Source organism: Zalophus californianus, chromosome 13 (genome assembly GCF_009762305.2).
Source record: "Zalophus californianus isolate mZalCal1 chromosome 13, mZalCal1.pri.v2, whole genome shotgun sequence".
Taxonomy (NCBI): domain Eukaryota; kingdom Metazoa; phylum Chordata; class Mammalia; order Carnivora; family Otariidae; genus Zalophus; species Zalophus californianus.
Genome location: NC_045607.1, coordinates 53,827,238 through 53,841,692, shown reverse-complemented (window position 1 = coordinate 53,841,692; position 14,455 = coordinate 53,827,238). Strand labels below are relative to the sequence as shown.

The 14,455-nt window shown below is 41.0% G+C and overlaps 1 protein-coding gene across 8 annotated transcripts in view; it reads right to left on the bottom strand.

The window, feature by feature from the left end:
* The window catches only part of FREM1 (FRAS1 related extracellular matrix 1), a 175,862-nt gene extending 170,383 nt beyond the window's left edge, over positions 1 to 5,479 (bottom strand). For 7 of the 8 annotated variants that reach the window (XR_003523839.1, XR_004819543.1, XM_027616575.2 and 4 more), the window contains exons 1-2: positions 5,355 to 5,479; positions 4,741 to 4,838 (exon numbers count right to left, since the gene is read on the bottom strand). The gene's annotated coding sequence lies outside the window, so the exon portion shown is untranslated. Of the gene's footprint in view, positions 1 to 4,736; positions 4,839 to 5,354 lie in introns of all 8 variants that reach the window. The other variant, XM_027616577.2, reaches the window with a different exon arrangement.
* Positions 5,480 to 14,455: the final 8,976 nt, after the last annotated feature.

Below are 14,455 nucleotides of genomic sequence, written 5' to 3'. Positions count from 1 at the left end.
TGTAAGCTTCTTGAAGATAACAACCATGATTATCCTGCTCACTCAAGTCTCTCCCATCCTGGTCATCTTCTCTGGCCCAGAGAAGATTAGTAAATATTAGTTGAGTGACTGACTTATCACAGTGCAAACACCGGACCTATAAGAAAACACTGGTGGAAGAGAAAGACCAGGGGGAAGCACCGCATGTTTGAATGGCTATGGCTTGTCATTTTCTTTTCGGTGATGGTTTACAAGCTGCCCGTGGTACAACCCCCGAGTTTCAAATTCTCAAACATTTCCCCCTGAAGTGGGGCCCCTGGCTACAATGGAGCAAAATCCTTCCTGCCGAAAAAAAATAAAATAAAATGATTTCTTTCCCGATGTATTTATATCTGAAACAGCTATAAAAGTCTTCAATTCTGGAGGGTCAGGAAGAAATGAGGGCAGAATGATTTTCACAGTGCCCTTGCTCTCTCTGTACTAATCGCTTTGATGGTCCAGGAGCTCATGGGTCCACTCATGGGTCCACCCATGGGTCCCACCAAGTGGGACCAAGGGCAGAGAAGTGGTGGGCTAACATCTATTCTGCCTCGTCAATGAAATCTGGAAGAAAGCTTGATTTCCCATTTCTCTTTTCTTTTTACCTAGGGATTGAATGGCTTGCCACATGCGTGATTCTTTCCAGCCTTCACACCCATGTTAGCCCTTTTCCAGAGAAGAAATACTCATTGAGCACTTATCATACATCATGGACCATGCCAGGTGCTTTTCAAATGTCCTTTAGCCTTCATGAACATCTGGTAAGTGTCCATACCCTCATCTGACTCAGACGAAACTGGCTAAGTAACGGTGCCAGTATCACAGAACCAAAGAATATTGCAGCCCAGAACTGGAACCCAGCTGAAATTTATTCAAAGTTCTTTTTTTTTTCTATTATACCACTCTGATTTAACATTTGAGCTCTCCTATTAATACTACTTTTTGGTTTCAGAACAATCACTAATGCTTATTGGATGAAATAGAATTATCCCACCATGTTATAACAAAGAGGAAGATTTACATAAAACAGAATTAGGGTACTGCTCTTGTGTGTTGCTATGTTGCCCTTCCCAGGAGGAGAATCACTTTAACAGGAGAAAGAAATCTGGGCTACGGAAGGGATTTGATAGGAAACACCCAACAACTTTTAAACATGTGGATGAATTCTCATCTGGGAATTCAATCCTTTCTGAAATTCTCCTAACTTCACGATGGTTTTGTCTTATAACTGACCAAATGAAGAATTTTTGTGCTAACAGGAAATGTAGACCCTGGAATGAAAACAGCATGGCATCGAGTGCAACCTCACGAGATAAAGTCCAAGCTCACTTATTGTACGAAGAATTTAGGGAGCATTTGTAAGCCCTGAGCAGCTGATAACACTTGACAGAAGGCAGAGATAGGATCCTAGGGGTGTGGAAAACCACTGGAAAGATGTGGAGCTCAGTGGGTCCTGGAGTGTTATCTGCCCTGGTCTCTAAAGAAGTCAGATATGAAAGTTTCAAGGATAAAATTGAGAGTGAAGAGTGACACACAATCTTAGAAGCCTTTGCATGAGGCATAAAAGGAGTATTTCTGACATCATACCAGCAACCTCATAAACAGGGAGGGAGAAAGGTGAAACCGAAGACTATTTTGCCACCTCCTTTAAACCTACTAACAAGAGGCCAAGAACCCCTGGTCAAAAATATCCTAACTTTGCAGTAGCCCCGTACACTGTCCCCCAGCAAGTAGTTTCCCACCCAAACGTAATATCTGCAGACAGCTAGAAGCTTCATTGGTCAGAAAAGCACTCAGATCACAGCTATATTTTCTTATCTTGATGGCCAAGTCTTAGAACCCTTTGAAATGTTACAGTCATGGAAGTAAGAGAAACTATAGTAGGCAAAATGTGGATTTCATTAGGGAGTTGCTTTTTTTCCCAGACCCTCAAAGGTCTCTGTTGGAGCCTCTCACCTGGTAGCACAAAAGCTACTAAATCGCTTGAATGAAAGGGTCAGGTGCAAGCTGTGTAACCATGAAGCCCTGCTAAGCCCTGCTCAGACCACCCAGCTCTCCAAAGCGGGGGAGCAACACCAGATTCAGACAAGATAAGCTGCTGTCCCAGGTTACCTGGCCCAGGGAGACAGCCTTCCAGAGAGTTACAGAAGCCCATTGTGAGGAATGACTGTGTGCTCTGCAAAGGTAGAATTTGTCTAACTCACTCTACCGGTGCTCTTGGTTTCTGAGGAGAGAAAGACAAGTTAAAAGATATTTTTGAAAAATGTTAAAAAAAAAAAAAAGAAAAAGAAAAAGAAAAGAAAAGCAGGAAGCCAAATCTTTGGGCCTGTTTTCAAAACGCAAATGCTACAAAGCTCCCATTCCCCCTTGTCTGTGTTTAGAAGACTGAGCCATGTACACCAATGTCAGGATATCAGAGCTGGAAAGATACTCAAACTCATTTAACTCAACCCTTTCATTTTATTGGTGGAGGAAGTGAAGTTTAGAGAGATTTGCTGGCTCACCCAAGATTGGTTAGCAACAGGTAAGACTTGAAACAGCATGAGGACAAGGGCTCTGTCCACACATTGATCTTTCTGGAGTCCTTGGAAAGTAGCATGGAGCCTGGCACGTAGCGGGCACCCACTAACATTTGGAGTGAGGAGAGGGGGAAAAAGGAAGGGACACTGATGACCACATCCTATTTTCTTTTTCCTATAAACATACAATGTCATAAAACGTCATCGAGGATGGGGATGGAAGCTGAGTTCTTACCTTCATATGTTGTCAAATGAGGACCTCAGCATAATGAAGGAATCACTTCCTGTTTCTCCCAATTCCTGTGGGTTGGTCTAATCCAAACTCAGTTTCTAGGAATTGCTCCTGAACAGTCCCAAGAAATAATCCAGCTCCGTTCAGCCCCACTCAGCCTAGCCCATCCCCAGAAGCTGCCCTGGGTTGAAAGTTTCTAAGACGAACATTGCTCGGCCATGTGCAATCAGGTCAGACCACACATCGCAACACATGGAGGTGGGTACATGGCGTGCGAGCACCTTTGCCCAACTCCCTTCCTCACTCGTGGGAATGGAAAGGCGAAGATGGAAAAAAAAGCAAGGAAATAAAGATGAGGTTGGTGGGAAAGCTGGTCAAAAGTCCTGGTTTATCAGCCAAGCATGCAAAGCCATGTTGCATATAACTTATGTTCGACATCAGCTGAAATTCAAGTTTATCATTTAGATATGAGGTTTCACATTAACCAAGTACGTGACAAGAATTTAATTGCCCCGGACAACATAGAGCAGCGCTTAGCCAAATGTGATCTCACTTGCTTCAGAATCACCTGGGTAAATTCTCGGCCCCTCCCCAGGCCTAAAATCCTTTGGTGGGGCGGGGGGGGGGGGGGGGGGGGGGGGCTGGCCTAGGCACCTGCATTTCAGCAAGGACCCAAGTGGTTCCCATTCACACTAAGTTTTCAGAATCCCTGATAGAGAGAAAGACCAAGGGTAGTTACCGTTTTCCTAGAATCATACTGAAGGCACTTTTACCAAGTATAGGCAGAGGACTGCGAAGCAATTCTTCAGGCTTTAACTAGAGCCAGGAATAGTGCTGTCAGTTTTCTGGGGCAGAAACCTGAGGAGCATTTGGATCACTAGGTCTGATCAGCGGAGCAGCCGTGAAGTGGTTAATCTCTCCAGCAAGATTCCCAGGCCATAATCTCCAACCAGCCCCCGGAAATGCTCTTTTTTAAGCTTTGTAATTCACACCAGGCAACAAGACTAAGCACAAGAGTCCAAAAAAAAAAAAAAAGCAGAAAGGAAAATTAAATGCCTTAAAAATTACTTCTGTGATCCAGATGAAAACTAAAAGAAACTATTCACTACAGCACCAAAGTCTCTGGACCGAATCTGGGTAATGTGCAAAAAAGAACTTAAACATCAGTCCCAAACTTCAGAACAAAATGATTTCTTTGCCTCTCCAACACTCCCTCTCATCCCCATAAAAATAGAACCATGCTTTTAAAAATATATCTCCAAGTAGAACTAAATCAAAGCCAGGTATCCAAAACTCATCTCATGCAAATTTCTCTCTTTATACCATGAGGAGATTATTTGTCGTGTTAATTTTTTCATCATTTCCCTTTGCCATTTCATGTAGCTGAGAAGAAACATCCTGATCTGGGGTGGTGGTGGTGAGGGTGGATTACAAAATTTAAAATGGTGATTTTGTTGGTGAGTGCCATGGGGATGAATTCGGAAGAGAGTTATAAATTGTGTTACATAATAAAGAGACTCCCATCGTGGGCATATGGGTTTTTAACAGTGCAAACGGCCACCCTTCTGAGTTGACATGAGAAACTTTTTCAAGTGGACTCTGAAAACCCTTCTTGTGAGCATACTTGAAGTGAATGCTACCAAGCAAACCACCTCGGGAGCATTTTGCTAACAGAACATTCGCAGTCAAGATGGGAGGAAGTACATAAAGCAGATACTTACAGGTAGTGGTTTTCCTTTCCAAGCTAAAAAGCTAGAAACTCTGGGCCCTGGGGCGGGCGGGGAAGAGTCACTGACCCGGTAATCTCTGGTTTAAAGGGCTTTGAGAGGAAGGGGGAGGAACAAGATCCCAGGAAAGGAAAGAGAGCTGAAATTCCAGTCTTTCAGGTCAGCTGAGTGTTAGCTTTCTTTGTACTAGAAATCTCTTAACCCACCCAACGGGAAAACATAGACCTGAAGTTCACATACTCACTCCACTGTCCTTGCTGGTCCTGTCCAAGGCGGCGGCGGCGGCGGCGGCGGCTGCTTCGGCTTTGGAAACTTCCCGACTGCCAAGCCTCAGGACTCCCCCTGCGGAGGGCATGATAAAGGATGCGTGCAGAGCTTGCGGGGGCGGGGTGGGGGGGGGGGCCGACCTCCCTGGCGGAGAGCCAGGGCTCCCCAGCCCCTTCTGCTGGTTGAGCCCGCAGGAACCAAACTGAGCTTTTGTTAATAAGGTCGCTCGCTCGGCTCCCTAGCCTCTCGCCAGCCTCCCCTTACCACTATTAGTTCTGTACTAAGTGCTCTGCCGCTGGCTGAGCCGAAGCTGCCTCTCCCGCCCGCCGCACACACGCACACACGCTTGCACACACGCTCGCACACGGCATGCACACAGTCACCCAAACACACCGCGCACAGGCGCACACGGGCTACCCACACACAGACCCACACTCACAGGCGTGCACACATTCACACGCGCGAGTGTGGGTGCACACTCACACATGCCACACACGCGCGCACTAACCCCCACCCACAGTCATCCTCACACACCCACACATGCTCACAAACGCCCGCCGCATGCATATGCACACACTCTTTTCCCCGGACCTTCAAACTCTTCAAACACTTTTTTCTCCCTGAACCTCTTTTCTTCAAACACATGCCTTCCTCCCCGGAAAGGTTTTTATTCAAATTCAGACAAGATGCTCCGCAATCCGCAAGGAGGAGGAAAGGGGAACTGGCCCCTTCGGACTTTTGTCACAGCCTTTAAAGAAAAAGAGGAGCTTCTGTTCGTAAGCCCCACCTTCGTCGTTCAGCCTACAAGGCTTTTCCCGTGTTTGGATGCTTTTTAAAAAAGTCACAAAAATTCCCGTCATCTCATCTCATCTCATTTACATAGAGTGCATGACCCCGCCCATTGAGACACAGCCCAGGTCATGAAACGGCCCCCGCAGAAATTCATTTCATTAAACTTGTCAGGGTTCAGTGGGCGGGGGAAAGTCTTGCTCCTTAACAACTGCATAATAAAATGCCTTCCTGTATTTCATCTCCACCAGCAAAAAAATAAAAAAAAAGTAATGGCATGCCATCTGTCCCAACTTTTAAACTGACCATAAATAGAGAAGTTGAAGTATTATCTCACTTTGGGGAAAATGTTTATATTGTGACATGTCTGGTTGTTCTAAACTTTAGCCAAAAGCACAAGGCCCTGTAAACCCAGTTCCCCCTAGACTGTGGTTCCCCATCACAAGGTGACAAGCCATACCCCCTTCCTTGGAAACAATGAGAAGAGAGAAAGAAAGTGAAAAGAAAGGAAAGAAAAGTGTATGAGGAAGGAAGGAAGGAGAGAGAGAGAGGGAGAGAAAGAAAGAAAGAAAGAAAGAAAGAAAGAAAGAAAGAAAGAAAGAGCAAGCAAAAGAGAGAAAAATGATTATTTTATTTTACAATATGCTTTACGGATACTTTAGGAAGGAGGGGTACATATACACTTACTCAAAGTCACCAGAACTTTAAAATTTTCAAGAATCTCTCAATTCAGGACGCCCGGGTGGCTCAATCGGTTAAGTGTCTGCCTTTGACTCAGGTCATGATGCCAGGGTTCTGGGATCGAGTACCACAGGTCTCCTTGCTCAGCAGGGAGACTGCTTCTCCCTCTGCCTGCCACTCCCCCTGCTTGTGCTCTCTCTCTCTCTCTCTGACAAATGAATAAATACAATCTTTAAAAAAAAAAAAAGAGGAATCTCTCAATTCACCCCATTTGCTCCGATAATAAATGGATGAAACTTCTTGAAGAAACAAGAGGCTCTCCATAAGTAAACAAAAATTGTTTGCTAAACAATTATCAGTAAACAAAATATAGTAACAATGTATGACTCATGTACTAATCTCGAAAGGGCAAAAAATAAAGCTTTAATGATGTTAGGAATCACAGTGTGATCGGTGATTTTTGTTCTCAGACTGAATTTAAAAATTTACCAGCTTGTGAATATCTTAACCACGAAGAAATGAAGATGATCATAAATACTATTAGTTGAGACTCGAAATCCATTTGATAAAGGAATGATAGTAGGTAGTTGCGTCGATATGCTTCTCTTAACATCTGGGTTAAATAAAGTTTATGGATTAGTCGAGAAACAGAAATAAATGTTTTACATCACTTCTATGGGGGGAAAAATACATTCAGCATTCTAAGCAAAAAATAACAAAGTTAAATTGAAACGTATTTCAGAAGGTCCGCAGGAAATGTAATTTTCTTTAAGTTAATCAGTATATGTATGATGCTTGGCCTAATGTTTTGCTGAACATATTCTAAAATAGACAGAGATAGAGTTAGGCTAGCCAAAATATCTTGAAATCTGAAGTACCTGCTTATACAAATAAGTCTCTCGCTCTCTTAAATTTCCCACAAATGGATAGGGGCTGTTAAAATAATACAGTTATCAACTTCAATAAAGTACTCCTTGAAAAGCTGAAATGCAAAGCCAAATGTTTAAAAAGAACAAGCAAAGGAACGACAAAGAATCTCTCCCCTAAAAGCATGTGATATTGTGCTGGAACAAAATGCATTTTAAAGAAATCATTCTATTTCTAACCTTAGGGTTGGAGTGATGTGTAAAACATAAAATATTTGGGAGATTAGCATTCTCTTTTGGATTGTAACATGTATAATTTTTGCTGAACTGTTATAGAATATATAGCAGTCTCTGAGAAGCAAAGCCAACAACCTCACCAACAACTCCCATAAGCGAATAGGAGTGTGCCTATTAAATATTGCTGATGGCACCGAGCACATTGCCTTGTGAAAATGGTTTTCCCCTGAGTCTATAAAACCTGATGGCTACGGGGAGCAATGCTGCAACAAGGAGTGGAAAATTCACACTCTAAATAGATCAACTTAAAATAAAACAAAAAAGTAAAATAAAAGCAAAATAAAATACCCTGTACAGCAGAAAAGAACAAAAACACAACCCAGCAAGAATGTTGGAGGCAGAGGCTTGCTGAGGTCAGGGCTGGGAGTGACAGGGTGGCTAGGGAATGAAACAAAACCCTCCCACCACCCCCCACCCCCGCCCCACAGCAAGGCAGGAAGAAGACGGGGATGCTCTGCTCAAAATCAGAAGAGTGTAGATGGATATCACTCCTAAACATAAGTGCAAAATCCTAACTAACATATTTACAAATCTAATCTATTTTGAAAGACACCATGACCAATATGGTTTATTTCAGGATGGCAAGGATGGTTCAAAATGAACACATCTAGCAGTTCCGTATTTTAAAGGAGAAAAAAAAGGCCACACAATTGTCTTGATAAATGCAGAAGGGTGCTATGCAGTAAAATTCAATACTCATTCTCAAAAAACAACAACAACAAAAAACGTTATTAGCCAACTAGGAATAGAAGTCTTTTTACATGATCAGGGACATCTATCAGAAATCTTATGCTTGATGGTAAAATTTTAGTAGCCACTAAAGAAGGAACAGGACAAAAATGCCTGCTACATTCCCCACAATTCAACATGGGATAGGAGATCCTAGCCAATACAGTAAGTCAAGAATAAAAAATAAGGCATGAGGATTGGAAAGGAAGAAAATAACCCTATTATTTGTAAAAGATACGAGTCTCTCTCTAAAATATATTTTAAAAATCTTCTCAGGGCGCCTGGGTGGCTCAGTCATTAAGCGGCTACCTTCGGCTCAGGTCATGATCCCAGGGCCCTGGGATCGAGCCCCACATCGGGCTCCCTGCTCGGTGGGAAGCCTGCTTCTCTCCCTCTCCCACTCCCCCTGCTTGTGTTCCCTCTCTCGCTGTCTCTCTCTGTGAAATAAATAAATAAAATCTTTTAAAAAAATAAAAATAAAAATAAAAATCTTCTCAATGAGGATGCTAAAGAAGGTGCTCCTGATGGGAGAGACACAGAAGGGTCAGACTTTCCCAAAACACCCACTAAGTAATACACTTGTTAACAAAGAAATCCTTCTCCCAGCACTTTATGTCAGGAGCCAATGGTCCAGCTGGATATCTGAAAGAATTAATGACTTGGGTCCTTTTCATTTTATGATGGCTGATACTCAAATCATGTGCCTCACTGAATCTATCAGAGCAAATGTTTCCCATCCTCCATTTCAAGGCTATTGCTTGTGGAAATGGTAACTTCAGACTAAAAATTCTACTTATCACATTATCATATACACATTTGTCCGTTAAGTTCCAGCAGGAAATCAGAATAAACCGACTCATTCCATTCCACTGTGCCTTCACAATAGAAAATTAAATAGGCAATGCATTTTTCTCGATAATTAACTTGAACACAGCTTCAAATGCTAGCATTAAAGTAGACAGACATTAGGACTTCTGTACACACATGAAAAACATGAAAAAATCATCAGGAATCCTTTTTATGTCCATCTTTTATAGGACAAGGGGAAATGCACCAAAGGCAACATAAACAACTTAATTTTACGATGTTTTGCATTTCAACTGTCTGAGATTTGGGAGTGATTTTGTCTTTCAAAGCTTAGCACCAGGAACAATTTCATCTTTCCAAGCATAACATAAGGAGTTAGGAGTTTTCACTTATTGACTCTGGAAAAATATCCTAATTCCAGCTCCCTCAAAAGATGATGAATTTTATATCATAAAGAATCAAAATAAAAAGAGTTGTTACATTTAAAAAAAGAAATCATGACAACTTAGGCCAAGTCAAAATACTGTACTCTGAAAGTTACAACAAACCCACAGGCAAAAGATGCTTTTCACATCTTAGAAGTAAATGGCACAAATCTACTAACAAAATCCCAAACTTGCTTAGCAATATGAGGCTGAAGTCACACACCGTACATGTCTTGCAAGAATTGGAATGAGCTGATCTATTAAATTCTCTGCAACGAGGGTACCGTACCTTAGTATAAGCTAGGCTCTGCACAGACCATGGGAGGGAACAGAGAGGAGTAAGACCCACTGCCTGCTCTCAAAAATCTTACAATACAATCGGAGAAGATAAGAATATATAGAGAGACATCCAGATGGCCAACAGACTCATGAGAAATTGCTCAACATTGCTCGGCATCAGGGAAATCCAAATCAAAACCTCAATGAGATACCACCTCACACCAGTCAGAATGGCTAAAATTAACAAGTCAGGAAATGACAGATGTTGGCGGGCATGCGGAGAAAGGGGAACCCTCCTACACTGTTGGTGGGAATGCAAGCTGGTGCAACCACTCTGGAAAACAGTATGGAGGTTCCTCAAACAGTTGAAAATAGAGCTACCCTACGACCCAGCAATTGCACTACTGGGTATTTAGCCCAAAGATACAAACGTAGGGATCCGAAGGGGTATGTGCACCCCAATGTTTATAGCAGCAATGTCCACAATAGCCAAACTGTGGAAAGAGCCAAGATGTCCATTGACAGATGAATGGATAAAGAAAAGGTGGTATATATACACAATGGAATATTATGCAGCCATCAAAATGAATGAGATCTTGCCATTTGCAATGATGTGGATAGAACGGGAGGGTATTATGCTGAGTGAAATAAGTCCATCAGAGAAAGACATGTATCATATGACCTCACTGATATGAGGAATTCTTAATCTCAGGAAACAAACTGAGTGTTGCTGGAGTGGTGGGGGGTGGGAGGGATGGGGTGGCTGGGTGATAGACATTGGGGAGGGTATGTGCTATGGTGAGCACTGTGAATTGTGCAAGACTGTTGAATCACAGATCTGTACCTCTGAAACAAATAATACATATATGTTAAAAAAAAAAAGAAGAAGAAGATAGTAGGAAGGGAAAAGTGAAGGGGGGGAATCAGATGGGGAGATGAACCAGGAGAGGCTATGGACACTGAGAAACAAACTGAGGGTTCTAGAGGGGAGGGGGGTGGGGGGATGGGTTAGCCTGGTGATGGGTATTGAAGAGGGCACGTACTGAATTGAGCACTGGGTGTTATACGCAAACAATGAATCGTGGATCACTACATCAAAAACTAATGATGTAATGTATGGTGATTAACATAACATAATAAAATTTTAAAAATTAAAAAAAGAATATATAGAGAAATATCATATATTGAGATGTGATTAAGGGTAGCTAACAATTATTGAACATGTACCCCCTTATGTACATGTTCACCTACCTGCATTTATTAACTCATTTAATCCTGACAACTCTAATACCTTGAGTAGATTTAGGGGCTCAAGCCATAGCATCAGTTGTCTCTCCTTCCATTGACAAGCTCTGCTTTGTTTCACTCTGTATATTAACCTTATTTTCTCCTGGTAAATACAAACTTTTCCTTTTTCTTTTTTAAATTTTTATTTGTTTTTTACTGACGTATAGTTGGCATATAATATTAGTTTCAGGTATATGAAACAGTGATTCAACATGTGTGTGTGTGTGTGTATATATATATATATATATATATATTATGAAATGCTCACCACGATCAGTGTAGTTGTATAGGCTTTTTCGTGGGAAAGAAGACAGCCAGAAGCGCAGGCCTACATTCCTATGGCTTGTAATCCTAAAGGAAGAATGTAATCTTCTATATCAGTTTTAGCAGAAAAACCCAAGGACGACCGAGGAAGAAGTAGGAGTTTTAGATGGTTGACCCATCAGGACAATGTGGAGTGGGGAAACATTTTCCAAATGAGAATGGGGACGTGAGATGGGAGAGCAGCTGGGCAGGACAGTCAGGCACTGAGAGAGCTGTCTCGTTCAGTCTCTGAAGCAGTGGGAGCCACTGGAGGCTGTGTTTTATTTGAAATATATTTGACATAAAATATTGTGTAAATTTAAGGTGTACAACATGTTGATTTGATACATTTATATATTGCAATATGACTGCCATTGTAGTGATAATTAGCACCTCTATCATGTTACATAATTATCTTTTCTTTTTAGTGTTTGTAATAATAATAAGTTCTAGTCTCTTAGCAGGTTCAATGATTATAATACAGTATTGTCTATACTCCCTATATTGCACATTAGATCTCTAGGGCTTAAAAAAAGAAGTGAGCAACCACGAAATGAAAAGACATGGAGGAAATTTAGGTACATATTAATAAGTTAAAGAAGCCATTCTGAAAAGGCTACATACTATACTAATAAAACTATATGACATTCTGGAAAAGGCAAAACTATGGAGACAGTAAAATATCAGAAGCTGGGGGGAAAGATGAATAGATGGAGCACAGAGAATTTTTAGAGCAATAAAACTATTCTGTATGATACTTTAATGGTAGATACATATCTTTATAAATTTGTTCAAATCCCCAGAACTTACAACACCAAAAGTGAACTTTAAAATGGTCTATAGATGGGGCACCTGGGTGGCTCAGTTGGTTAAGCATCTGACTTTTGATTTCAGCTCAGGTCATGATCTCAGGGTCCTGGGATTGAGCCCCACATCAGGCTCCAAGCTCAGCACAGAGTCTGCTTGTCCCTCTCCCTCTCTGCTCCTCCCCTACTCGCTCTCTCTCTCAAATAAATAAATAAAATCTTTTAAAAAATAAAGTATACTATAGACTCTGGGTGTGTCGATATAGGTTCATCAATTTTAACAAATGTACCACTCTGATGGGGGATATTGATAATGGGGAGGCTATGCATGTGTGGAGGTAGGGGGCATAAGAGTAAACTCTGTATTCTTCCACTCAGTTTTGCTGTGAACCTAAAACTGCTCTAAAAAATAAAATTGAATAAATGTGGTTTTTTTTTTTAATTCAAAAGCTAAAAAAACAAAGCAATGGTACCACTGGTCATGATCCCCCGAGAATCTCTCAAGGAGGAAAGACAGTCTTCAAGAATTCCACATGGAGAAACTGAGCCCCATATGTACTATTGGTGGGATCAGAAAATAGTGCAACCACTGTAGGAAACAACAAGTTTCCTCAAGAAAAAAAATTAAACATAGAATTAACATATGATCCAGCAATCCCATTTCAAGGTATATATCCAAAAGAATTGGAAGCAGAGTCTTAAAAATATACCTGCACACATATATTTCATATCACAGTTGCCAGAAGGGAGAAACAACCAAAATGTTCATCCACAGATGAATGGATAAACAAAATGTGGTCTATACACACAATGGAATATTATTCAACCTTAAAAAGGAAGGGAATCCTGTCCCATACTAAACCATAAATGAAACTTGAGGACATGATGTTAAGTGAAATAAGCCAGACACAAAAAGATGAATACTGTATGATTCTACTTCTTTGAGGTTATCTAAAGTAGTCAAATTCATAAAAGGAGAAAGTAGAATGGTGGTGGCCAGGAGCTGGGGGAAGGGGAAGGAGAGGAGTTGCTATTTAATGGGTAAAGAAATTCACATATCTAAGATGAAAAAGTTCTGGAGATCTGTTTCACAACAATGTGAATATACCCAACACTACTGAACTGTATACTCAACAATGGTTAAGATAGTTTTTTTAAAAAAAGAATAACAAGGGCGCCTGGGTGGCTCAGTTGGTTAAGCGTCTGCCTTCGGCTCAGGTCATGATCCCAGGGTCCTGGGATCAAGTCCCGCATCGGGCTCCCTGCTCCTTGGGAGCCTGCTTCTCCCTCTGCCTCTCTCTCTCCCTCTCTCTCTCTCTGTCTCTCATGAATAAATAAATAAAATCTTAAAAAAAAAAAAGAATAACAATATTCACTGATTTTTTTTTTTTTAAATCCACTGGAAACTCTTACCCACAAGCCTGAAATCACTACGGATCTGGCATAATTTGAAAACTGGTTAATCATGCAATGAGCATTCTTTATTATTGTTTAGGAAAAAATCTCATGTCTTTACTGACAAGTACAATAACAGGTTCCCAACCTGTTTACAATCAACTCTCCCAACCAAATCCATGTGAGATGGGGGAAAAAATATAATGAAAAGTTGTTTTTCCTAAAGTTTCCTTTGTTCAAAGTTCCATATTATCTCTTCTGAATTTCAGGATGAATAGCCCTCATTTAAACTTTTTCCAAAATTAAATTTTTTAAAAATTAGAAACATTTCCCCATGTCTAGGAAACTTTCGGGGTGTTCTCTGAAATAAGATCAACACACTTCTCAAAACTTTTGTACATAAAGTGATAACTTGATAGCATGTAATATTTAAGAGCAAATATGATATTCAAGCAAATAGAATAAACTTGGTTTCCAGTAAGAGAGAAAAAATTACAAGTCAGACTTTCTGGAGTCTACTGATGTTTTATCTTGTTCCTTAGCACTGAGTACTTGCCCCTATCCACCTCCTTTCACCTTCTAAACTCTTGACTAAATTTTCCATACTATGTGGGAATGAAGTAAGAATATGCAATTTCAGAAAGCCATTCCAGCATATCCAACGTAAATGACACTCATCAAGACTTGTTCACAAGAAGCTACAAGCATTTAGTTATGGCCTTTCCTTAGTTGAATCCCTGTGCTGTACAATTCTGTGGTTTGCAGAGCATGTTTAATACACAATGCTTTTGATATTGTCTATTTTTAAGACCAATAATTCAAAGGAACTATATAAATTATTTAACTTCAATTATATGACACTTATCACTGTATCTTGCCCTGGTAAGCATGTAAGAAATGGCATTGATGACAATGATAAACTTGGGTACATGCTCCAAGGCAATATCACAGAAGGGTCTGCACCCTCTCTCCTGGCACTAGCAAAAACGTAGTTAGGAAACCAACAGATCCTGGGAGCCATCTTGGAA